Source organism: Triturus cristatus, chromosome 4_2 (genome assembly GCF_964204655.1).
Source record: "Triturus cristatus chromosome 4_2, aTriCri1.1, whole genome shotgun sequence".
Classification (NCBI taxonomy): domain Eukaryota; kingdom Metazoa; phylum Chordata; class Amphibia; order Caudata; family Salamandridae; genus Triturus; species Triturus cristatus.
This window is the reverse complement of record NC_140586.1, coordinates 668,644,586-668,665,294: the sequence shown is the minus strand read 5'-3', so window position 1 is coordinate 668,665,294 and position 20,709 is coordinate 668,644,586. Positions and strand designations below refer to the sequence as shown.

Below are 20,709 nucleotides of genomic sequence, written 5' to 3'. Positions count from 1 at the left end.
CTATGCCCCCAGTTTTTGCTGAATTGCTGATGTACTTTCACAGGTGCTCAGGGCCTGTGTTCCTTCCCTAAAACAGCATTGAAGCCTAAACCCAATTGGCATCTCTGGCCACATGTCAGCCCCTGGTAAATGGTACCATAGGTACCCAGGGCCCTGTGACCAGAGAAGGCCCCTAAGGGCTGCAGCAATTATTGTGCCACCCTTAGAGGCCCTGTACCCTGACACACACACTGCCTTTGCAGGCTGAGTGTCTTGGTGCAGAACAAAACAGAGAGTCGACATGGCACACATCCCTGTGTGCCATGCCCACAAACACACTGCCCTCGCATACCTCAGTCACCCCTCTAGCTGGGTGCACTATGCCAGTGGTGAGGGTACAGGTGCATGAGCCCTGTACCCCATACAGTACCCAGGTCCATTCCTGGGCACTGTAAGTGCAGTGCTGCCATTAAGAGTATATGGTGCTGGGAGGTCGTCATCACGAACTCCACAGCACCATGATGGCTACCCTGAAGACTGAGAAGTTTGGTATCAAACTTCTCAGCACATTAAACCCACACTGATGCCAGTATGGGGTTTAATGTAAGATGCACGACAGAGGGCATCTTAGAGATGCCCCCTGAACCTAACCAACAACCACCGTCCTGCCTGAGAGGCTGCCTAGGCTGCCACCCAGCAGACATGTTGCTGGACCCCTGAGTAGAGAGCCATCCGCTCTCGTGGGTCTGCAACAATGCACATCCTGGGCGAGGTGCTAGGTCTCCTCCCCCAGGATGGGCAGGGGAAGCTTCAAAGGCATGCCGCCTTTGTGAGCTTCTCCAGGCCACTTGCTGTACTCAGCAACTGGCCCACACCGGTTCTGACCCCCACTCTGGCGGGAAGATCGGCGGGAAAACCTAAGTCAGGAAAGGGGATGTGCCAGCCTCTGTCAACTTCACCTCTCAGGTGGGGGAGGCGAGGTGAAGCACAACTCCTGGCTCTCGCCATCTTGAGGATGGGGAGCCCTACCCAATCAGGACTAGGCTCCTGCCCCCCTCCACTGGAGAGTGGCAGGCTAGGGGGTGTACCCACCCCAGGGAAGGGACTCATTGGTCCCTGCCTCTACCTGCCTGTAACGCCCCTAAATTTAGTATTTAGGGGCACCCTGAACCTTTCTTCCTCAGATACCGAATCTGAAACAAGAACGAAGATCAAGAAGAAAGAAGACCTGCCATACAGCTGCTAACAAGAGGACGGCACCAACTGACATAGCCCCAGCCCTACAGGCCTGTTGATCCTCGAACCTGCTCCTGCTAAAACCCGGCATCTCCAGCGGACAGCAACCTTGAAAACCCCGGAGGACCTGCCTGCCTTGCTCATCTAAAAGACTGGGACTCCCACGAGCAGTGGTTCTGCTCAAACCTAGATACAACCCTTGGTGCCAGCCAGGAACCGTGAATCCAGCACATTCTGCACCCGCCGAGCCTGGCCTGTGCCTGAGTTGACAAGACCACGAGGATGTAACCCCGGCGACTGTGACCCAGAATCCAGCACCCAAGGACCCTCCTCGACGCTCCTTACGACGCCTGCAGCCTCAGAACCAGGGACCCCTCTACCCGCGACCAGCAGAGAGTAAGATTTTACCCTGCACCCGGTGCCCTGTGGCCCCCTGTGCCCAACTCCTGGGTGCCTACCTATCCTACAGCTTCCCAACTTACCTCTCGGAAGTGGTGGTCGCACCTGAAGAATCTCCGTCCCCGAGCTTGCAGCCTTTGTTCATCTTGCAGCTTCTCCATTGAAATACATTGAGCGCCCGACGGCTCATAAGCACCCTGCACCCAGCCGCCCGAGTGCCCCTGGAAGTGCAACACCTACCCTAAACTACTTCCCCACTTGCCCTGTGTGAGAGACCAGAAGCCCAGCTCCCAGAGCTGCGTGGTCTGCCAGCTAGCAGCCACCAACCAAAGGCCCCCTGCCCGCCATAGGCTAACATTGGGCCTAACTCTCTCTGCACCCGGCTGCCCCTGTGCCACTGAGGGTGTGACAACTGTACCTACCTGACCCTGGGAGACCCCTGAGTCTATGCCAAGGACCTTAACTCTGCCAGTAGAGTACTTACCTGAAAGCCGATAACCTACATTTTCCCCATAGGGTAACATTGACTGGTTTCACTTGGAAATTCTTGTGTCGAGTTTTGAAACTTTAAAATATTTACTCAAAATCAGCCGATCAACAAAAACGAAATTACTCACCTGTTATCAGGTGAGATCCCAGTGCTGGATATTGGTGCCCAGCACTGACCCTGAAAAGTAATTACAACTGTAGTTACCGATAACTTAATTTTCCTCCATAGGATAACATTGCCTCGTTTTTGCCAGAAATTCTTGTGTCGATTTTTGAAACATACAACTATTCCTTAAAAATCGCCTGTGTAACATAAACGATTTCTTTCAACTGTTTACAGGAAATGCACCAGGGTTGAATCCAGGATCTACCCTGAGTAGGAAAATCATACGCAAAGTAATTGAAATTGCATTTACTTAGAAACTCCCATTGAGCTCAATGTTATAATTGTGTTTGAATTGTGTTGCCTATTGCAACAACTGTAACTATTGCATTTAAAAGTCTATTGCTTATTGAAAGTACTCCACTAGAGAATTTCATTCAGAGAAAGTATTTTGATACCTACTTGTGGTTCTAAAATAAAACAACTAATTATTTTTATATACAAAACAATTGGCCTAGAGTTCAGTTCTGGAGTGTGTGAGACCATTTGCGGACTGAGTGTGTACAACAAATGCTTTACACTGTCCTCTGATACTGCCTTACTGCTCGACCAAGCTACCACTTTAGAGAGTATGGTTCTATCTAACTTTAACCTCTGCCAAACCTCTGGGGATTGTGGACTCTGTACACCCTGTACCTATTTGGGGACAGTATATACAGAGCCACTTACAGCATTTGTGTTATGTAATGTCTATATGCCTGAGAAATTCTTGGTCACCTTTACTTCCTTGCGTATAGATTGGCATTGTAATGCCTCATTTCCAAAAGGGTGGCTCCCCCTGTCTCATGGCAGTGGCTCTGTGGCTACCCAAGGAGGGTGCAAAAATAAACGTTTACACCCCTTTGGCATCTTGGGTTTACATAGGTATCAAAGATCTAAACAACTCAATAATTCCTAAACTTAGACTGCCACTGTAACAGTAGATTAAATTGAATGTTTGTCTTGTACAAGGGCCACATCATAGAAGATAGAGAACAGAGGAGTAACAACCAATCAAAGACCTACGTAGGCTCCAGGGAACACATCTTGTATGTCTCGAACGCAGACACATATTGTCCTATTGTCTCTCTATGTGTCTTATCATTTCTGTCCACTTGCTTCCCACATCAATAAATTGCATTGGGCTTTTTTGATTTAAAAACATTTTCTATAGTATTTTTGTTCTACCAATCTTAGGTCTTCCTGGTGTTTAAACTTGCACTTTAGGTGGTATTTAGCCCTTAAGCATTCAGAATCAAACCACACTGGGTAACCTTGAGCTATATCGAATTTAGTTTGAGTTCCCCAAGTAATGCCAGATAGAGCAGATAAAACAGATTCATGAAATGATGGTCCCAAAAACTGCAAGCACGTTTTTTAAAGCTTTAAAAGCTTTTTTTTTTTTAAGTTTCAGTGTGAGTTAGCAATAGTCCCTTGCGCCACTGCCTACTCCCACTAAACTTGTACTCCAACTCACAAAGGAGAAGGGGTCTAAACCTTGCTACATAGAGCCAAAACTATGGAATCTGATAAATGTTCTGTGAAAAAAGGTGACTGACACCCACATTTGGTGAGTGGCACAAACAGACCAATTTAATCAGGACACTTGTCCCATCTGCAAAATAGCTGATTGTTGTTGAGGTGCCACAACCAGATGGGGATTCATTTAATACATCCTTCTACCACCTGCTGTAGAATATTGAACCTCAGTCACAATATCTTTGGGAAGCTACAAGAATACTGACCATCCTAACTTCCTAAGTCCACTCACATCAAAGCATGTATATCCCTTAACATGTCTTTCACATCTTCAACACCTGTTTTATTTGATCACTGAGACCCAGAATAACCCTCCCATCTCTTTCATTGCTCATCTAGAGTGAAATGAGCTATTGTATATGCTACGCAAACCATGGCGATCTATAAAAAAATGTAAAACCCAAAGATTATTGCGTTTACACGGTATACATTCACAAAACATGCATCATAGTGTGTCCCCACAGTACCGTAATGCAGATCGTAGCATCTGGTAGTACATGCATAGTATATATATCATGATACCGACAGCGTAGACAATTAAGAACTGTGTCATCGGGTAAGGCAATCGTAACTCCCAGGGCGTTCCTCCCCCACACAACGATCTGTGGCACCTAACTGCATGAGCGCGGATACGAATCAGCCTATTTGGGAGTGTGTGTGAAACCTTCTAGATTTCCATACAGTAAAGAGAAAGGGTCCCGGTTGGAGGGCCGGGGAGACGAGGGGAGGGTGGAGGTCCAGATGAACTGGAGAGGATATGGTCGTGCTAAGCCTAACTGCCCCATCTATAAGGATTTGAAGGGGGGGATATGTTGTGGGGAAGTGTATACAGTGGACGGGAGGAGGACATCGTTAGTCCTCATTCCTCTCCCAGTGTATCGTCCTGTGCCTTAAATCTTTCCAGAAGGGCAACCATTCACGTGTGATGGGATTCTTCCGGAGCCCTCTGTATTACTCCCTAAGTATCGCCTCATTTTCCGCGAGTCCTCACTGTGCAACCTCCTCACACCATTGAGTAACTTGTGGCGACTTGGGAGACTTCCAGCGTCTAGTGATCAGCTGGTTTGCTAGTAAAAGTGCCAGGTCCACAAAGCGTTCTGTCACCTTCAAGCTCTTTGGCCTAGGATAGAACCCCACAAGACTGGTGTATCCCACTAGTAAATGCCGGTCAGTTCCGACAGAGTAGCCAAGATCTCCGTCCAATAAGGAGTCAGTGAGGGGCATCCCCACAACATGTGTAGAAGATCTGCGTCATCTGCACAACAACAGGGGCACATCGAAGAGGCCATCTGGAACATTCAATTAAGCCTATGCAGGGTCAGATTAGCCCTATGCAAGAAAGAGAATTAGATGAGTTTGAACTTCAGATTACATGAAAGTCCACTCCTTGTCCAAGAACTCCCTGTGTGGCCAGAGGGCCCCCTGACGAGCCTGTGGCATCCTGAAACGATGGTGGGTGTGGAGCAGAGTGCCTGATTCTTACAAGAAGCGCTACTGGACCACTGGAGTACCTAATGCGGTGCACCAGAAATTAAACAGACAAACAGGATCCTCTGCCCAGCTCCCGCTTAACCCCTTCTCTGAGCTCTCCGACTCCAATACCAGATTACTATGTCTCCCATACAATGGAATTGTACCAAACGGATAAGCTGGATGTCGTACTCCAGGAGATATGTGGCTCCTACGCAGCGATCAAGCAGCACCTGGAAGCAATCGCAACCGATATTAGTCTTCTCAAAGATGACCAGAGTCAAGTTGAACGAACTGACCCTCTATACCCTGTCAACCTGTTAGGCAGACCACTCGTCGCTACTCGCCCATCTGCGCCGACAGGTGGAGCAACTTCAGGACCACATAGATAATGCGAATGGGCACCTGCGAAGAAACAATGTGTGCATTGTGGGCATGCCAGAGGGAGTGGAGGGACCCCAAGTCACTCAATTTATAGAGAACTGGCTTCGCACAACGGTGGCCCCAATGGGGCTTTCTGATCTGTTCACTGTGGAGAGAGCACACAAGGTCCCCTCAAGAAAGCATATTCCTGTTTCGCCACCGTGAATTATGATTGCCAGGATCCTTACCTTCAGAGACCGAGACAAGTTGCTGTGTGCAGCAAGCGAGAAGGCACCCATCCTCATAGAGAATGAAAGGGTCTCCCTGTTCCCAGATTACACTATTGTAGTCCAATGCAGGTGTGCTTCATTCCAGATCAAGAAGCACCTGCAAGCGGCTGGCCTCTGGTACACACTACTGTTACCGGCCCGGCTCAAAGTGATGCATGATCAGCACACAGTCTTTTTCGAAACACCAGAAGCTGCTTGGGACTGGCTCGAACAACACTTCCCGGACTCACAACGAAGCAGGTAGCCGAGATCCGATACACCAAAGGCTCAGCGAGCCCCGCAGAAGCGGAAGCGTGTAGCACAGGACTGGGGCGGCCCGGGGGTGGCCCCTGCCAAGGCAGGTCCTGGAGGGGCAGCAGGAGGCAATCTGTTCGGTGACCACCCTGCACCTACCACAGGGGCCTGTCAGCTCCAGCTTGTCTCAGGACAGTGCCTCAGACTCTATTGCCAGCATGGCACTTTTTCCCCTGCGTTCACCCCACAGATGACACACAACTTATTGGTTTGATTGTTGTGAGTAATTATTATGCTACACTGTTTTGTTTTTCAGATCACCGCCTGCAACTCAGACACATGGGAGGGTCAGGTATTTTTACGCACCCAATTAGTTACTGAATCTTCTCCTTTGCACTGTACATAGTTGCTGCACTGATGCTAAGGGCTCAGGTTCCCTGGAGGCCCCACTAGTCAATAGCTGGATCTAGCCTTTCCTTGCCCCTTAGCATAGGCAACCCTTTCTTAACAGTTAATATGTTACTGGTTGGTTCCTTGTATGGTTGAACAACATTGCTTCGTTGGATTGAGTATTTGGACATTGAATTTAAATGTTTAATTCAGTCACCTTCTGTTTCTCTTTGCAGCAATGTGGGGTGAATTCTGAACACTGGGGCCCCAGCCGGTGGGGAACTGAATGCCTATAACATCCTTACTTGGAATGTGCGGGGACTGGGCTCAGTATATTAAAGGCATAGGATGTTATTCCAAAATGCATAGGTGCCGTGCCCACATCAGTTTTTTGCAGGAGACCCATCTCACTGCAGCTGAGACTCAGAAATTACGTAGAAAACGAAGGGGACAGCTATTTTACAAACCCAATTCAGCGTATGTGAGGGTTGCTGCTATGTGGCCCCGTGCTGGGGTCCCCTTTATGGTACTGAACACATGTATTGACACTCTGGGGCATTATGTGCTGCTCAGAGGTGAGTTGGATGGGGCTCCAATTGTATTCAGGTGCATCTATGCACCCAACATAGCACAGGATGAGTTCTTGTCCCACTTATCAACAGTCTTATCATACTGGACATCCTACCTGTGGGTGCTGGGTGGAGAGTTCAACGCAGTCCTGGACATAGCACTCGACCGCTCACATCTCCCTTTTCCAGGCACAGCCCCCATATGACAGACTAAAGTGTTGCGACAGTGGCTGTAGGGTTGGGACCTAGCAGACGTATGGCAGGCTTGTGTAAGAGCTCACCTGGTTTTACTGCAGGGACGGCATGGATGAACACGAGGCTAAACCCAAACTTCCCTCACCTGCCTCCTTCGCCCAACTGAGTCAAAGCAAAAGAGGGAAGGTGAGGAAGAAGGGAAACAAAACAAGGGAAGGAAGAAGGGGTAGATGTCCGCTGGAGCTTCTGCGAGAGTCTTCTAGAACCCTAAAGGAGAAAGCATAAGGTAAGTACTAAATATATTCACAAGCAAGTTACCTCTACACCCCACCTTATTCCTAAGGGATACCTTGGATGGAAGAGGCTGATGAGTATGAAGAAAAACTCCCAGGAACGGTAGAACACCCCCACTATCTATAAGGATGGACAAGGCTCTATAAGTAATAGGACTGCAGGGTTTAGCATGTGAAACATGAGAGAAAAGATAGGGTACTAATCTAGGTTAGAATCACCGTAGGTATGGAGGTCTCCTTAAGTAAAACCAAGAATATACCCGTACTCCTATACGCAGGGAGAAACCCAAAAAATAATTTCCCAAGGCAGAAGGAGATACGAAGCAAAAATAGGAAAAAAATAACAGAGGTCTGCACATAGTACCAATGAAGAACTAGACTCTGTTATAATGTCAGTATGTCTTCTTTTTTTATAGTGGCCGGAGAACAAAATAATCACCAGTGAGGCTCAAAGGAACACAGGACCATTACATAAGTGCTGTTCCTCTAACCGAAAATAAAACTAATCTAATCCAAAAAAGAAACAAAGACACTGCGGCACTTTAAACCCTTTGCCTGATTCTTTTCTTGCAGAACCAGAAAGTCAAGGGTTAACTCTGCCAACAGCTCTCTAGCAACAATGTAACCTGACCAGAGAAGAGCCGCCAAGCAACCAGCCCCTGAAGAACACCCGAGGACCCAGGAAGCGGAGGAGCACTCAGGCAGTCACGCAGCAAAACGAGCAGCCACAACGAGAGCCAGAGATCAACAATCAAACCAGGTAAGCAGGAAAAAACGTGTAACATGGTGAAAGGCCAGGGAGGATCCAAACAGGAACGTGAAGCGCGTTACCAGCGTGGAACCCATCCTTAAGTATTCCTTAGGCGCTGCCCCCGGCTGCTGACAGGGAAAGGCGGGCCCCAGCCACCGGGGGACGATCTTATTTGATTGATGCCTTCAGAATTGAATGCCTATAACATCCTTACTTGGAATGTGCGGGGACTGGCCTCAGTGTATAAAAGGCATAGGATGTTAGTCCAAAATGCATAGGTGCCATGCCCACATCACATTTTTGCAGGAGACCCATCTCACTGCAGCTGAGACTCAGAAACTATGTAGAAAATGAAGTGGACAGCTATTTTGCAAACCCAATTCAGCATATGTGAGGGTTGCTGCTATGTGGCCCCATGCTGGGGTCCCTTTTATGGTAGTGGATACATGTATTGACACTCTGGGGCATTATGTGCTGCTCAGGGGCGAGTTGGATGGGGCTCCAATTGTATTCAGGTGCATCTATGCAGCCAACATAGCACAGGATGAGATCTTGGCCCACTTATCAACAGTCTTATCGTAGTGGACATCCTACCCGTGGATGCTGGGTGGAGAGTTCAACGCAGTCCTGGACATAGTGCTCGACCGCTCACATCTCCACTTGCCAGGCAGGGCCCCCATATGACAGACTAGAGTGTTGTGACAGTGGATGTAGGGTTGGAACCTAGCAGACGTATGGCAGGCTTGTGTAAGAGCTCACCTGGTCTAACTGCAGGGGCGGCATGGATGAACACGAGGCTAGACCCCAACGTCCCTCACCTGCCTCCTTTGCCCAACTGAGTCAAAGCAAAAGAGGGAAGGTGGGGAAGAAGGTAAACAAAACAAGGGAAGGAAGCAGGCTTAGACATCCACTGGAGCTTCCGTGAGAGTCTTCTGGAACCCTAAAGGAGAAAGCATAAGGTAAGTACTAAATATATTCACAAGCAAGTCAGCTCTACACCCCGCCTAATTCCTAAGGGATACCTTGGATTGAAGAGGCGGATGTGGATGAAGAAACAGCTCCCAGGAACGGTAGAACACCCCCACTATCTAGAAGGATGGACAAGGGTCTATAAGTAACAGGACTGGAGGGTTTAGCATGTGAAAAAGGAGAGACAAGATAAGGTACTAACCTAGGTTAGAATCACCATAGGTATGGAGGACTCCTTAAGTAAAACCAAGAATATACCCTAACTCCTATGCGCAGGGAAAAACCAAAAAAATCATTTCCCAAGGCACAAGGAGATATGGAGCAAAAATAAGAAAAAAATAACAAGGGTCTGCACATATGCACCTAGTGCCAATGAAGAACTAGACTCTGTTATAATGTCAATATGTCTTCTTTCATTATAGTAGCTGGAGAACAAAAGAATCACCAGAGTGGCTCAAAGGAACACAGGACCATTAGATAAGTACTGTTCCTCTAACAGAAAATAAAACTAATCTAATCCAAAAAAGAAATAAAGATACCGCAGTGCTTTAAACCATTTGCCTGATTCTTTTCTTGCAGAACCAGAAAGCCAAAGGTTAACTCTGCCAAGAGCTCTCTAGCAACAATGCAACCTGACCGGAGAAGAGCCGCCAAGCAACCAGCCCCGGAAGAACACCCGAGGTCCCAGGAAACGGAAGAGCACTCAGGCAGTGTTAGAAATGGGGGTCTCTAGTTGGCAAGGGCCTGCACCTTTGCCCAAGTAGGGACCCTTCTTCCTAGTCAGAATAAGGGAGTTACACTCCTAAAATAACTCCTGCTCACCCCCTTGGTAGCTTGGCACGAGCAGTCAGGCTTATCTAAGAGGCAGTGTGTAAAGCATTTGCACATAACCGACATTAATACAGTGTAAGCACTACAAAAGGACACCACACCAGTTTAGAAAAATAGCCAATATTTTTATATACTTTAAGGCAAGACCAAAAACGATAAAAATCCACAATTCAGTATACAAAAATCTACAGTTGTCCAAAATAAGCTTTAAAAACAGTTCCTTGGTGTCAATAGCTCCGTACGGGGCTATCACGGGGTTGTGAGCAACAAATCCACACAGTTCTGGCTGGTCGCGGCGTCGCGGACCAGCTACGGTGTCGGGAAGACCCGCAAACAGTACCTGTTAGAGATGCAGGCCGTCGAGGCCCTTGAAGTCACTCGCGTTGCAGGTCGAGCTCCTTTCTGTTGGGATCAGGAGCGCTGGCATTGACAGGCATCGGGTGCTGTGGTGCGAAGTGCAGCGATGTGGCATGCGATGGCAGGTCTGAGTTACAGTTTTTAGGGCTACTCACGGGGGTGGCACAACCAGTGCTGCAGGCCCCCGAGTAGCATTTGATTTACCGGCCCTGGCACACTCAGTGCACTTTACTAGGGGCTAACAGGTAAGTAACATATCCAAACATGGAAACACTAATACATAACACAATTTACTATAGGAACACCTGCACTTTATCACTGATCACCACACCAGTACGAAAAGTACGCAGAAATGCCACGCCAGCAAAAACAGAGTCAAAACTGGGAGGTCAAAAAGCAAAAACTGCCAAGTCTAACACATGTCCCCTCCAGCTGAAAGTAGGCAGAACTACCCAAACTCCTGGCAGTTCTCATCACTAAGGCGGAAGAACCTGGACAGACCATCTGCATTGGCGTGTTCTGTGCCAGGACGGTGTTCCACCGTAACGTCCATTCCCTGTAGGGAGGTGGACCACCTCAGCAGTTTTGGATACTCCCCCTAATTTGCATCAACCACCTGAGGGGCCTGTGGTCGGTCTGAACCCGGAAGTGAGTCTCAAACAGGTATGGTCTCAGCTTCTTCAGTGCCCAGACCACAGCAAAAGCTTCCCTTTCTATGGCACTCCACCTCTGTTCCCTGGGGAGTAGTCTCCGGCTAAGGAAGACTACAGGCTGGTCTAGACCCTCTTCATTCAGTTGTGAGAGCACCGCTCCCACTCCATGCTCTGAAGCGTCGGTCTGCACGAAAAATTTCTTGGAGAAGTCGGGTTCCTTGAGCAAGGGTGCCGTGCACATGGCGGCCTTCAGGGCATCAAAAGCCTTCTGGCAGGACTCAGTCCAGATCACCTTCTTGGGCTGCTTCCTGGAGGTCAGCTCTGTTAAGGGGGCAACAATGGTGCCAGACCCCTTAACAAACCTCCTGTAATACCTGGTGAGGCCTCAGAAGGCCCTCACCTCCGTCTGGGTCTTGAGGAGCTCCCAAGCTAGGATGGTGTCGATCTTGGGCTGTAGGGGTGCCACCTGGCTGCTTCCTACCTGGTGCCCCAAGTACGCCACAGAACCCTGCCCAATATGGCACTTACTGGCCTTAATCGTGAGGCCTGCCTTCTGCAGTGCCTTTAACACTTCCCCGAGGTGCTGCAGGTGTTCTCCCCAACTGGAACTGAACACTGCAATGTCGTCTAGGTAGGCGATGCTAAATTCCTCCAGCCTGGCCAACATCTGGTTGACCAGGTGGCAGGGGCATTCTTCAACCCAAGGGCATCACAAGGAACTGGTATTGTCCTTCTGGGGTTAAGAATGCAGACCTCTCCTTGGCCTCCTCAGTTAGAGCAATCTGCCAGGAACCCAACGTTAAATCAAACGTGCAAAGGAATTTGGCAGCTCCCAACTGATCGATGAGCTCATCAGCTCTGGGGATGGGGTGTGTGTCAGTTCGAGTGACGGCATTGAGCCCCCCGGTACTCCACACAGAACCGCAGTTCTGGCATGGCACCAGGTGCAGTAGCCTTCGGGACCAAGACCACGCATCTGGCCCAAGGACTGCTTGATGGCTCCACCACCCCTAACGCCAACATCTTCCAGACCTTCTCTTTGATGCTGGCCTTGGCCCGGTCAGCCAACCTGTAAATCTTATGTTTCACAGGGGGCTGTCACCGGTGTCCACGTCATGGGTACACCAGTGAGTAACACCTGGGGTCAGGGAGAGCAGAGGGGCAAACTGCCCAAGCAACTGGCGACAGTCGCTCTGCTGCTCGGCGGTCAGTGTCGGGGAGAGGATCACACCATCCACTGACCCATCATCTTCTTGGGCAGACAGGAGGTCCGGAAGAGGCTCACTCTCTTCCGCCCCGTCGTCTGTCGCCAAGAGCATGCTCACTTCGGACCTCTCGAAGTTGGGCTTGAGGCGGTTCATGTGGAGGACCCGTAATGGGTTCCTTGGAGCCTGCAAATCCAGCAGGTAGGTCACCTCACTTTTGCGCTCGACCACCTCAAACGGCCTAGTCCACTTGTCCTGCAAGGCACAAGGTTTCACTGGGGCCATGACCCACACTTTTTGTCCAGGTTGAAACTCGACCAGAGTGGCATTCTGGTCATACTACTTCTTCATTGCTTCCTGGCTAGCCGTGAGGTTCGCCTGAGCGAGTTTCCTGAAGCGGGCAGTTTGGTTCCGGAAGGCCAGGATATAACTAAACACATCCTGGGGTGTCTTCCTAGGAGCTGGCGCCCAGGCTTCCTTCACCAAGCTTAGAGGTCCTCGCACAGGGTGACCATACAGAAGCTCAATGGGACTGACCTCGAGGGACTACTGGGGTACCTCCCGGTAGGCAAAGAGAAGGCACGGTAAGAGGACGTCCCACTTACGCCTCATGGGTTCGGTGAGACCCATGATCATGCCCTTCAAGGTCTGGTTGAATCTTTCTACCAGACCGTTACCTTGTGGGTGGTAAGGAATGGTGAATTTGCAAGTGACACCACACTCCTTCCACAAGGATGTCATATACTTCGATATGAAATTGTTCCCCGTGTCGCAAGCCACCTCTCTGGGGAACCTCACGCGGGAAAAGATCCCCATTAATGCACGGCCCACCACTGGCGCCATTGTTGTCCTGAGAGGGATTGCCTCGAGGGACCGGGTGGCATGGTCCACCAAGACCAGGATGTACCTGTTGCCCATGGCTGTCTTGGGATCCAGTGGCCCCACAATGTCTGTCCCTACCCTTTCAAAGGGTGTCCCAACAACGGGGAACGGTTGGAGGGGAGCTTCGACCTTCCTCCCATTCTTAACACTTGCTTGACAAGTTTGGCAAGACCGGCAATGTACATCCAACTGTCTTCACATCTGGGGCCAGAAGAAGTGGATGGCAAGCCTGTCAAAGGTCTTGTCCTGCCCCAGATGTCCTGCCAAAGGCACGTCATGAGCCAGACCCAGTAGGAAAGTCCTGAAACGCTGGGGTACCACCAGCACACGGGCTGACCCAGGCTCAGCGACCTTAGGCTTGCTAAACAGGAGATCATTCTCCCAGTAGATCCAATGTGATCCGGACTGATCACCAGTCCCCTGGGCTGCTGCATGCCGCTGGAGACCCTCCAGAGAAGGGCACTCTTTCTGCTCCTGGCAGAACTCCTCCCCGGTGGGACCCCCTTCTTGCTGCCAATGGGTCAGCCCAGAGATGTCCCCCAGTTCAGCCTCTTGTTCCCCTGTAGGCACCGGGTGTCCCCCTCAAGGTCTGCCTCCTCCCGGGCCGTGGGAACTTCGGGGGCTGGTTTCCTGGGCCCCTTGCCCTTTCTCTTGGCAGGGACCTGGGCTGCTGTTTCAGGCTCCGGGTCCCTCTGATCACCCTCTCTGACCGCCATTGACCCAGTGGACACGCATGCCCACTCTGGCAACCCCAGCATCTCCAAGTGAGACCTGAGCTCAACATCCTTCCACAAGGGCTGCTCCAGGTCATTACCTAGCATGCAATCTACAGGCATGGAAGGGCTCACAACAACCCTGAAGGGACCTGAGAAACCCTCCACTCAAAGGGAACCTGCGCCACCAGACACTGGCACTTTGAATTGTCTACGGCAATTACTTGGTGGAATGCCCCTGGGACTACCTGCTCCTCAGAGACCAGGTAACACCGGACTGAGGTCACACTGGCTCCAGTACCCTTCTCCCATTGATAGTCACCCATGTGCTGTATTTCTTTGTGTTAGGGGGCACCTGGTTTCCTGGGACCATCTCACTGTCCCTTAGTGAGACGAGGGTCATTTCTGCGGCGTCCCCACCCTCCTGTAGGTACTCCTCCTCCTCCCCAAGCGCTAAACTAGCCAACACCTTGGACTGCCCACCGGTGGGTGGCTGTGCCCCCTTGGAGCACCTGGGGTCCCCCTTCATGTGCCCCACCTGGTCACATGCAAAACATTTGCGGGGGCCGGTCTCAGCAGGCTTTCCTGACGAGACCCCTTGTTTCTTATCTCCGGGGGATAGGAACCTTTACCCTGGGTGTTAGTTTGGGGCCCCTTAGAGAACTCCTGTGCTTTACCCTTGTCCCCCCCACTTTTCTGCTGGGGACCCTGCCCACTGTTGGTTGAGTCTCCCCAAACGCTTTCTTGTGGATGTTGGTACTCAACCAGCGGTCCGCCTCCATAGCAAGCTTCCTGGGGTCAGTCAGTTACTTCAACTATGTGCTGGCACAGATCTGCAAAACATAGACTGGACAGGTGCTCCCATGCAATCAAACTGTAGAGCCCCTGAAAATCTGTCACATTACTGCCCTTCACCCAGCCATCCAATGACCGGCAAAACACATCGACACATTCCAACCAAGTGTTGGCATCGGACTTCTTACTGGACCTAAACTCTTACTGGACCTAAACTGATCCCCGTACTTTTCAGGAGTAAGACTATACTTAGTGAGGGGGGCATCCTTCATGTCTGGATAGGTGAGGTGATACCCCTTAGCCAAAGCAAATAAAGTATCCCTCGCTTCTTCTGGGAAGAGAGGCCATAATACCCCTCCCCAATTCTCCTCAGGGACCCCATTCATGTGGATTGCTGCCTCGTACCCCTGAAACCACCTCTGTATGTCATCTCCCTTCTTGAACTGTTTGCCTACATTCTTGGGAATGCGGACGATTCTGTCTGCCTGTCTTGACGAGTTGCTGCCTCCATCTGAGCTGGCTCTACGTCTCTGATCCAGCTCCTTTATCCTGATTTCGTAATCCAACATCATTCTCTTTTCTTCCATGGCTAACTTAAGCCTCTCTAGTTCTGCTGCTACTTTCCTTGCTTCCCGTCTGTCCTCCAGCTCTTCTGGGGACAGGCTACTGCTGCCTAGCCGGGGAGGTTCCCCCCTCCCAAAAGCACATCCACCCTAGGACTAAGCTCCCCCACTTCTCCACTAAGATCACCAGATTGCCCACTGGCTGCTACCCAGGTTCTCAGCGCCTTTTGTAGCACGTCCTTCCTAGTAAGGCCTCGGACTTGGACTTTTAGGTTCTTGCAAATTGATTTCACTTCCCTAACATTGTAGGCTTCCAACCTATCCTCCTCAAAGGCAATTTCCAGGGATACAACGGATGATGCTCTTGATTCCGGCATGACGAAGTAGTGAGTTCAAACTGGCAAGATCAAAAATAGGCCAAAAAGAAAAAGAACTAGTATGTGGCACGTAGTGGTCTGAGATATGATAGTAGTGCAGACCAATCACTGTGTCAAGTGCAAAGGCAAGTCATATCCTCACCGCTGCCACCAATGTTAGAAATGGGGGGTCTCTAGTTGGCAAGGGCTTGCACCTTTGTCCAAGTAGGGACCCTTTTTCCTTGTCAGGATAAGGGAGTTACACTCCTAAAATAACCCCTGCTCACCCCCTTGGTAGGTTGGCACGAGCAGTCAGGCTTATCTTAGAAGCAGTGTGTAAAGCATTTGCACATAACCGACCATAATACAGTGTAAGCACTACAAAAGGACATCACCCCAGTCTGTAAAAATAGCCAATATTTTTATATAATTTAAGGCAAGACCAAAAACAATAAAAATCCACAATACAGTATTAAAAAATCTACAGTTGTCCAAAATAAGCTTTAAAACAGTTCCTTGGTGTCGATAGCTCCTTTCGGGGCTATCACGGTGTTGTGAGCAACAAATCCACACAGTTCTGGCTGGTCACGGCGTTGCGGACCAGCTACGGTGTCAGGAAGACCCGCAAACAGTAACTTAGAAATGCAGGACGTCGTGGCCCTTGAAGTCACTCGCGTTGCAGGTTGAGCTCCTTTCTGCTGGGATCAGGAGCGCTGGCATCGACAGACGGTGGGTGCTGCGGTGCAAAGTGCAGCGGTGAGGCGTGCGGTGCCCTCAGGTAGCGGTAAGAGCAGCGGCTCGGTGGCGGCGTCAGATGGCGTCGTCAGTGAGACCAGGGTCGTGGTGCGAGATGAAGACGGTGCTCATCACGGTGCTGGCATGTCACGGTGCCAGCAGCGTCGTCGTTGGCACTGGCATCGGTAGGCCAAGCCTGCGGTACGGGAGGAGGGCGGTGCTTCGTATAACTTTACCAGCGGTGCCCTCGAACCACGGTGCAAGCAGCAGCGTCGATTTCAATGTGGAGCGGCAGCTTCAGGGAGGCTAAGGCGTCGTCGTGAAGCAAGGTAATGCGGAGTGCGGTGCCCACAAGTCGGAGTGCGAGCAACGGCTCGGTGGTGGAGTCAGCAGGCGTCGTCGGTGAGACCAGGGTCACGGTGCGGCATTGCAGAGGTGCTCTCTGCAGTGCCCAGGCTTCGGCGTGAAGCGAGACGGTGCTGAGTGCGATGCCCACAGGTCGCAGTGCGAGCAGTGGCTAGGTGGCGGCATCAGCAGGTGGCATCAGTGAGACCAGGGTCGCGGTGCGGCAAAGTGGCGGTGCCCTCTGTGGTGCTGTCAGAACACGGAGTCGGCAGCAGCGTCGTAGATGTCATTGAGTTGCTTTTCCTCTGTTACAGCACAAAGCACACAGTCCCCAGTGCTGCGGAAGAAGAGCTTGAAGTCTTTGCTGTTCATGAGACTTCGTGAACAGGGGGCAAGCTCTACCTCAAGCCCTTGGAGAGACTCCCAATTCAGGTCGCAGAAAGTCCAGTCCAGGCCTTTCACTGCCCAAGACAGAAGCAGCCACTGCAGGTCAGCCCAGCAAAGCACCCAGCAAAGCAGTCGTTCCTTTTCACAGCTTTTCCGGCTCTTCTTCTTGGCAGTCTTCTTGATCCAGATGAGTTCTAAAGTTCAGGGGTCTGGGCCCCAGTACTTGTATCCAAAAATCCTTTGATCTCTTAGGCAGAGGGTGTCTGTGCCCAGCCAGAACCAGTTCGGCCTTCTCTGGTGTGATTTCCTGGAAGGAGGTGGAGACGGCATTGTCAGAGGTAGACCAGGCCCTTTGAGGTGCAAGGAAATCTCCTCCCTCTTCCCCCAACACAGCCCAGGTCTATTCAGCCCTTTCCTGACCTACCTAGACTATCTGGAGCCACTCCTGCTTCTTACCCATCTGTCGTCCAAAACCCAGACAGATAATCCACATTCCAGCAGAGGCACACAGGATGACTGAGCAATAAAATACTTTCTAAAAGTGGTATTTTCAAACGCAGAATGTAAAAATCACCTTCACTAAAAGATGCATCTTTAGATTCTAAGTTCAGGCATAGTATACTTTATTTTCCTACTTAATTCCCCGGGCGAGTTAGGTTTATAAGATGTTATAAACCAACTTCCCATTCTGTCCTATGGTGAATAGGTAGCCTTGCAATAATGAAAAACGGAATTGGCTGTAATTCACTATTAGGACATGCCATACACACCAGAGTATGTCTCACCTTTCACATACACTGCACCCTGCTCACAGGGGTACCTTAGGCCTACCTTAGGGGTGCCTGACATGTAAGAAAAGGGAAGGTTAGGGACCGATCAGTGTGTGCACTGGCCAAGTCGACATTGCAGTTACAAACTGTGCGCAGACTCTGCGATGGCAGGTCTGAGTTACCGTTTTTAGGGCTACTAACGGGGGTGGCACAACCAGTGCTATAGGCCCCCGAGTAGGGTTTTATTTACCGGCCCTGGCACACTCAGCGCACTTTACTAGGGGCTAACAGGTAAGTCAAATATCCAAACATGGAAAAAATAATCCATAACACAATTTACTATAAGAACACCTGCACTTTACCACTGATCAGCAGTGCGAAAAGTGTGCAGAAACTCTACGCCAGCAAAAACAGAGTCAAAACCGGGTGGTCAGAAAGCAAAAACTCTGGGGAAACACACCAAAAGATGCCAATTCTAACAGGCAGTCAAGCAGCAACACAAGCAGCCCACAACGAGAGCCGGAGATCAACAATCAAACCAGGTAAGCAGGAAAAAACGTGTAGCGCAGTGTAAGGGCAGGCGGGATCCGAACTGGAATGTGAAGCACGTTACCAGCGTGGATCCCGTCCTTAAGCATCCCTTAGACGCCACCCCCGGCTGCTGACAGGGAAAGGCGAGCGGGACTCTCTGATCCTTGTGCAAGCACAAGTGCCGTTAAAGGTGGCGTGCACCACGGAGCCTGACAGCTTGCAGCTCAGGAATGAGGAAAAATATGTTCTATTCGCATCCGCACATGCTGCATTGCCGCTGTGACAGGTTTCTATGTTTCTCACACCTCCTATCTAGTGTTGCATACACCACGTATTTGGGGTAAACACTGTCTGACCACAACCCGTTAGAAATGGTGCTGTCATGGGTCCGGGTCACACTCCCAATCCCCACCTGGCACTTACAGCCTGCCTTACTTGAAGATGTGGTTTTTCAGGATACGCTTGCGACATGCATTTTGATTTGATTTTGATGTGTAATTTGTAGAGAGCGACATTCACCCTAAGGCATCAAGGCGCTAGAGACCGACCGTCCAGAAGAGGGATGGAAAGGAGAAACATCCAGATAGATTCTAGGCCAAGAAAAATCAGGTCTTAAAAGCCTCTCTGAATGGAAGCAGAAGAGGAATAGACCTTAGGGCAAGGGGAAGGGAATTCCAAAGTTTGCTTGCTGCCACCGAGAAGGCTCTGTCCCCCCCCAATTCCTCTTTTTGGTTCTTGGTACCACCAGTTGCATTTGGAGCGAAGATCGCTAGGGTCTACTGGGGGAGTGCCAGCTGAACATTGTTTTTAATCTTGACGGATAGGGAAGATGCAGTGACTTGTGTACCATGCAGAGTGATTTGAAGCAAATGCGTTTTTCGATAGGGAGCCAGTGCAGAGATTCTAGTCCCTTCCTGGTGGATTGTTTTCTGGGAATGTCCAGAACACGTCTTGCCAGTGCATTGATACATACTTGTCCGAAAAACGTGCATGGCCTCTTCTTCCCTAGTGGAGTGGGAGGCCTTTATGGTGGTGGTTAGAAGCACATCCATCTGGGCAGTGGTGGGGGCCAGAAAAGTGTTATTGCAGAAGGTCACACAGCTAGAGATTAGACTGGGGCCATTGGAATGGGCTGCGGTTGAGGATGATGATGAGGCTCCTGAGAGATTACATGAGGCTAGTTTCACCTATGCAGAACTCCTTGAGCGCCTCCATGTCATTGATTACCAGGCATACGCCCAGAGGACTCACACTGAGGCCAGGGCCGGACTGGCCGTAGCGGGCACCGGGTAATTCCCCGGTGGGCCGCCTGGGTGGGAGCCGGTTTTAAACACCTGGGGGGCCGTTTTTGTTGACTGGTTGGCGGCTTTGCAGCATAGCTGCAATAGCGGCCCCCAGCAACTAAAGAAATAAGCTTTCCACTAGCACCTGCCCCCCCCCCTCCCACCGGGGGCCGGCAGAGCTCTTTGCCAGGGTCGGTTTCGGTTCCCAGCCAGGACCTGACTGAGGCTGATAAGTCAGGTGCCCTCTTAGCACGCTTCATTTGACCAAACCCCTCACCCACACCTATTCTGTCCATACACACAATGTCTCGAGGAACGGTTTGGACGCAGATGGACATTAACACAGCCTTCTGTGACTTTTATGCATGGCTATATACATCCCTGACATCCTCTAACCCGACAGACATCACCTCCTTTTTATGAATGGCAGTATTACCTAGGGTGCCGGTAAATACTATAACCAGCTCCCAATACATCTTTGTGTTATCACCGGCCACAGCCAGTTTGAAAAAGATCTTAAAACATGGATGTTTCAACCATGCTATTAGTCCACTACTCAGAATATTTTAATCTGTAGCCCACACATGAAGCTTTGCAGCAGCTCCTAGAGACCGTTTCAGGGTGATTTGTCGCGCTTAACAAGTAACAATAATAATAATAATATCCCTGCACCTTACCTTTTCAATTTCTGCAATGTAGCAGTCATGAAGTCTCTGGGCTCAGACGGATTCCAGTCCTCTTTGTGCTTCTGAATAATCTTTTTGACAAACATTTTAATGATTTTCCAGTGTTCGAAAACTTTTTGATAAGATCCAGGAAGGAACTTCATTATTCGTGGGAAACCATTGTAGAGCTGCACAAAAATATGTACAATAAAAGTGAAAGGTTTGTATTCAGATGTATGAAATTTATGCAAAATATATTGATATATTATATGTATATCTTCTTCAGTTGTTCTAGCTATTATCTGTATCTATTAATAACGATGCACACAC

At 50.0% G+C, this 20,709-nt stretch overlaps 1 pseudogene across 1 annotated transcript in view; it reads right to left on the bottom strand.

Annotated features, from left to right (window-relative positions):
- Positions 1-5,593: 5,593 nt before the first annotated feature.
- Positions 5,594-20,709, bottom strand: part of LOC146834874 (cytochrome P450 2J2-like) — a 194,586-nt pseudogene continuing 179,470 nt past the window's right edge. The window contains exons 5-6 of the transcript XR_014960087.1: positions 20,392-20,567; positions 5,594-5,659 (exon numbers count right to left, since the gene is read on the bottom strand). The product of XR_014960087.1 is annotated as a cytochrome P450 2J2-like (transcript). The remainder of the gene's footprint in view (positions 5,660-20,391; positions 20,568-20,709) is intronic.